Below are 6552 nucleotides of genomic sequence, written 5' to 3'. Positions count from 1 at the left end.
AATTATAAAGTTATCGACACAAGCCTCTAGCGATCTATTTATATTTATAACTTCCATCTGAAAAATAAATTGATTAAAGCTGATGACTGATTCTTAGAAGACGAATGAGGGTCAGATGTGATTAGAAACTAATTTTAATTCTTATCAAATTTTAAAAATATATTATTGAAAATAACAAGTCATCATTTTATTCCAAAGAAATTAAAATAATATGTATAAAAAATAAATTACGTATAACAATGCAAACATGGAGATGCAACAAGTCATGAAGGTGTAAGCTAATTTTCTATAAAACGGCACCGAAAAATTAAGTGCACTTACGCCGTTGAAATCGCGACAGTGCATCATTATTTGAGATGGATTTTATTATGATCAGCAATATCACAAATTAACAACAAGAAAATTTTCTGCACCAAGACCCTCATCTAAAAATGCCATTACCTCAAATTTTTTGCATCCCTATCCATGGAAAATTTTGCCTTGCCGTAAAACATTTTCCATCTACTCCATCCAATCATACAAAACACCTAAATGTATATTAAAATTATAAAAAAAAAAAATTAATAAGCAAGAAGAAACAAATTTATTTTAATTTCATTTATTTCAACAATTTCATAATAATAACGTAATAATGTTAATAATATTACAATGCGGCGATTATGTGTTCACCAGTTAACAGGGATTTTCATTTTTTTTTTATCATTTATGTATTTATTTATTTATCTATTTATATTTTATTTTATTTTATTTTATCAATCAACGTACATTTTGATAAACAGCCCAGTCTAGAAACAACAAATAATTATTTATTTTTCATACATGAATGTAATTTTTAATTATTTATATATTTTTTTTTTTTCATTTCGTTACAATTGTTTTTAATTTTTTTTTTCTGACTGGGCTGTTTGCCAGACTTAATTAGAAGTTTCATGTGAGATTAGGTGAAATTATATATCATCGTCTCACCAGCATTCACTTAATTGAATATCTCACTTGCTTGGTAACATCATACATCATCTTTCTTTTTTTATAATTCAATTATTAATTAACTGAGGAATTTCTTTTTTTTTTTTTTTTACAATATTTTTCATTATTGTGCCAACCTGATGGCTGGCTGGTGGGACAGTGTCCAAAAATCTACATGATCTTCTAAGTACAGGGGATAAAAGTATGGAAGAATTAGATCCTTATTAATCATTTCATTATTATTATTATTTTTTTTTTTTTGCAGCATTTCTTAAAATTCGTAGATAAGTTTATTAGATTTATATATATTTTTGTTTTTTTTTTTAAAGGTATAGTTTAGAGAGAAAGAGTTCTCGATAAAGTTTGACCCTAACTTCTAAGAAAATTTCATGGTCACTGTCACAGTACAACTACAATTTCTAATGATTACAGGCTAGTGTTTTTTTTTTTTTTTTTTCTTTTATTAATTTCCATCTTTTTCGTTTTTGAAATTATTCACTTGGCTTTTTTAAATTCTTTTATGAGTGTAATTTTAAATAGTTGTATTTTTATTTTATTATAAATAATTTCGTGGTAATTTTTAATTAAGTTTTTGGATTGATTATTTATTTTTTTTTTTCGGTTTTGTTATTATATGTTGATCGGATTATCGGATGGAAATTTATTAAATTTATTTATGAAATAACGTTAAATATTCAATTCGGGAAACGAGAGTTGCCTAATCATTATTATTATTTTTTTTTTAAATTTTCCATTTGAAATAGCTATTTTACATAATTCATCTACAATTATTTTTCGTAAAAATTGTGTGTTGTATTCGGATTAATATTATAATATTGTTTTTTTTTTTTTTTTAAATTAATTATTTTATTTATTAATTTAATATTTTTGCAATTTATTAATCAGCCATTCGTGTAAAAGTTATATTATTAAGCATTCGATACAGTAGCTAAAAGGTCAATTGTGAATTTTTATTTATTTTCACAATAAAATAATATCGATGGATTATCATTAGGGTCACTGAAATTATATTTATTATTCAAGGAATGGCGAGTAGTAAGTCGTGACTTTTTTCCCATTATAATAATAATTTTTAAATTAACTATTATTTCAAAAATAAATAAAATGTTATCGAATTATATTTGGGTGACAGTTTGTAGTTGCAAATTGAGAATATACTTTCTCCATTATTTTATCACTCAAGCTCCTAAATATTGGCAATGCTTATTTCGTACAAGAAGAAATACTTTTTATTTTTTTTTACAAGAGATTTAGGATTTTTTTTTAAAACTTTGCTCGCATTAAATCACTGTTATCGAATCAATCAACTATATTATAATATAATAAAAATTCTTCATCAAATTAATTCATCTTTAATTTAAAAATCATTAGCTAATTAATTTTAAATTTTTCGTTTTTTTGACAATAATATTGATAATAAAATTGACTAATTGAATAATTAATTGTCAAAATCAACTTTGTTTTATCCCTGATGTTTCAAATTTACAAAAACACTAAACCATCGTAATTTTTTTATTTTTATTTTCTTTAATAATTTTTGTCAACTCTGTACTCCATAATTTAATTATTTATTTTATTTATTGAAATTTTTTAAATTTATTTTCAAGCGAAGCGCACAATTTTTTTTTTTTTCTTTTACTAAAATACCATTCGTTAAACTTTCCTAGGGTCATAATTATAATTTAAAAAATTTTTTTTAAACAATTTTAAAATGTGTACATTAATTTTTTTCATGTAATTTATTACGTGCACACTCGTAGATGTTTTATTACAATATATTTATTTCCCCTAGATGAAAATTTTGGCACTTGCATTTGCTTAACTAATTCCAAGTGGAACATTTTTTTTTTTTAAATATTTTTTTTCTTATTAAATATATATGATAAATGTAGATTGACATCGTTGAAAATATAATAAATTAAATATAATATTTTCTTTTCATCATGCAAAATTAAATTACGGTCATAATAAAAAGCAGTTGATTAATTCAAATATCAGAAACCTAACATTAAAAATATTAAATTAAAAAAAATTAATACTGCTCAATGACCGAATTATTTATTACAATAATCACATACTTTACAAATTGTTTTTATATTTTTTCGTTTATTTATTATTTAAAAAAATATTTATTTATTTATTTTTCTGTAGGTAATGAAATTATCTATAAATTATTTCTAACAACAGTTTTTTTGTTTTTATGAAATGATTATCTGCATCAATGATTAATTGTCTACGTTTTCAAATTACACAAATGACAAGAATAAATCATAAATAAATTATTTTTCTTATTATTATATTTATATTATTATTATTATTATTAATATTTACGAAAAAATTAAAATAAATGTTTCATAATTGAGCTGAACATACTGCCACTTATAGGTATGCAGAATTTGAAGTGATTGTTGAATTTACCAATTGAGTGAAAAAAGTCCTGAGCCAATTGGCTGAAAATCTTTGATCTGTCTTTTATCCCACGATTTTTCATCAGTTATTCTACACGTCCATTTCATCAGCTATTTATTTTCAATGAGGTTCATTAATACCGTAGACCTCATTCATCTATTTTTTATTTTTATTATTAATTATTAATTATTATTTGTTTATTATGTTTTAAATTCTTCACAGAAGTTATTTTGAGCATACGTTTTTGTATCGTACACGATAAAGGATTACGTTTTTTTTTTTTTTAATTTATTATTAGTTTATATTATTGTTTAATATTATTTTATTATTTATTTTTTGTTTCGTAAATTTTTAACAGCAGTCCTTTATAAATTTCATCGGATTATACAACAGATTGAGTCAAAGTCAGTTTTATTTTCGACACAAACGTACAAGAAAAATTATCAATTTTATGGCAAATACTGTCGAGATGTTGGTGACCTCAATATTTACAATTTATTTATTTATTTTAATTATTTATCAAACGGATGATAATATTTCACTATTTTTGCTATTAATTTATTTATTCATCATGATCTAAAAGATTGAAAATTTATTTTAAAATTTAACTTTACTATTTTGACGACACATTTGTCATTCAATAACAATTTATTTTTTAATTTAATTATTTTTTGTATTTAATTTTTGATAAAATCCCAAGCAGTGAGAATTAATAATCAAATATTTCAAATTACATGTTTTTTTTTTTTTTCCTTTTTTTTACTTGTTAATATATAAAATGGAAAGAATTTTTTTCATTTTATTATAAATTTTTAATGCAATATATATGTGGTACTTTTATTATTTAATTAACAATTTTTTTTATCTATATTTCTTCTTTTTTTTCTGGTATCGCAAATTGGAAATATTATCCACCGATTGAAAAGCATGAATGCAATTTTCGATAGCCTATAATTAATACGTTATTTTGTTATTTAACTAGGCAATAATCTACCAAAATTTTTTATTTATTTTTCATACTATTATTATAATAATTCTTATTTTTATTTATACCGATATTCCAATATACGAAATTAATTTTTTTGTTTAATTTTTGCCGACAAAAGAAAAAACACTTTACAATTAATTTTTTTTAAATTTTATTTTCCAATCAATGTTGTTTTTTTGTTGATAATTATTGTTATTAATTTGTAAAATATAATGTGATTGGTTGTCGCGTCAATGCCATTGGCTAAAATAACATTAAACTCAGTTAAATTTTATTTTTTTATTTTTGAAATTGATTGTTTTTGAAGTGTGTCTGTCAATTAAACTTGACCATTAAAAACAAGACAAATAAATTGTATATAAATAATGTTATAATGATTTTAAAAAATGTTTATTTATTTATTTTTCCTGTAATCAATCGAGTCTTAAAGTTCTGTTAATATTTATCTTTTCCGTCGTTATTTATCTAATAATATATATATTTTTTATTTAACGTACATCGACAGAAAAACAATGTTGATAATCCAATTGCCAATGACGAATTAAGGGAATAAGAAAAGTACAAATGTTTTTTTTTTTTTTTCTTACTATTATTATCGTTATTATTTATATTATTGTTTTTATTATTACTAAAATTTATTTTACGTAGTTGTAGTAGATTTATTTCTATTATTATTTTATATTTTTTTTTTCGTAAGAAGAAATGTTTGCTTATTATATGAGTTGTAAAAAATAAAAAGAGACGAATTTTTCGATAATGAAATTATGGAAAATATAAATAGTTATTTAAACTTATTTCGAATTGAATTGTTTTTTAAATTTTTCATTTTTATTTCAAGTTTTATTCCACTGGTACACTTTAACTTTTAAATTTTCATGAAGATTCTACAATTTACTGGACTCTTGGGCTTTTATTTATTTTTTTTTTTTCGGTAGATTAGCAACTTTACTCGCAATTTTTTTTTTTTGTTTTCAAACATTCTTTTCTTCTTTCTTGCTTTTTTTGTTGAGATTTTCTTCAACTTGTCGTTTACTTGAGTTTTTTTTTTTTCAACTTGAAATAAAAGAAAAATACTGTTATTTTAATTATTATTATTCTCGTTGACCTTTTGAAATTTTATCACTAATATTTTAATAATGTTAATGGTGAAATTATAAATAATGTAAGATGATTATTGGAAGACGCGGTTGTATTTAATATAGACACGTCAATTGCACTTGCCAAATATATATTATTTTTTTTTTTTTTACTAGCGCATTTCAATCATATTACTTATCATATATATAAGAATGTATTTTTTTATTATTTTGTGTTGTACGATGAATTGTGTGTTTAATTTACAAATTTGTATTATTTTTTTTCCTAATTTTATTTTCATTTTTAAATAATTTTTATTTTTTTGATCTTTAATTTCTTTTCCTCCTTTTTTTTTATTTAAATTATTAAAAATTTATTGGACAGAGAATTTTTTTTTTTTGACGGATAATCCGATTCTGAGCATTTTCGTAGAGTCAATGCGAATTCGGTCATCTAATGAGTTGCGTGTGGTATAAAAATTAGAAAATAAATGTACAGTTTTTTTCAAATAAAAATACCAAGTTGGTATTTTAAAAAAATTTATATATAAATATTTAAATAAATGCTTTAAAAATTAATAATAAAAAAATAATAAAAATAAAAATCACGCAACTCAAAATATTAATTCTCCCATAATTTTCTTTGGTTAAATTAGATTTAATTTTAATTTTTGTTTATTATTTACGTACTACTGATACGGATAATAAAATTCACTGGCATTTGAATCACCTTGGCAGTTCATTGTGTTGAGAGTATAATATGTGCGCATTGGTATTCCTTGCACAAATGTATCTTGCCTTTAATTATTATTATTAATATTATTAAATCATTCTTGACTTTCTACATGTTTTTTAAAATTATTATTTGATTTTATATTTTTCCTATACCACTTTCATTAATTTATTTATTTGTTTTTTCGATTCATTAATGGCACAAGGAACTCAATTCATTTTTTAAAATTAAATTTATTTTTTTTCATTTCGTTTATATCAATTGTACATGTTATTTAATTTTTTTTTTATTTTTGTGTTTACTGCTTTTGTGTGTTGTTATCTGTTGTGCATGATAATTTTATTTTAATTTATTTTTAA

The sequence above is a fragment of the Aphidius gifuensis genome, linkage group LG6 (genome assembly GCF_014905175.1).
Source record: "Aphidius gifuensis isolate YNYX2018 linkage group LG6, ASM1490517v1, whole genome shotgun sequence".
In the NCBI taxonomy this organism is placed as follows: domain Eukaryota; kingdom Metazoa; phylum Arthropoda; class Insecta; order Hymenoptera; family Braconidae; genus Aphidius; species Aphidius gifuensis.
Note: the sequence above shows the minus strand (reverse complement) of the source record.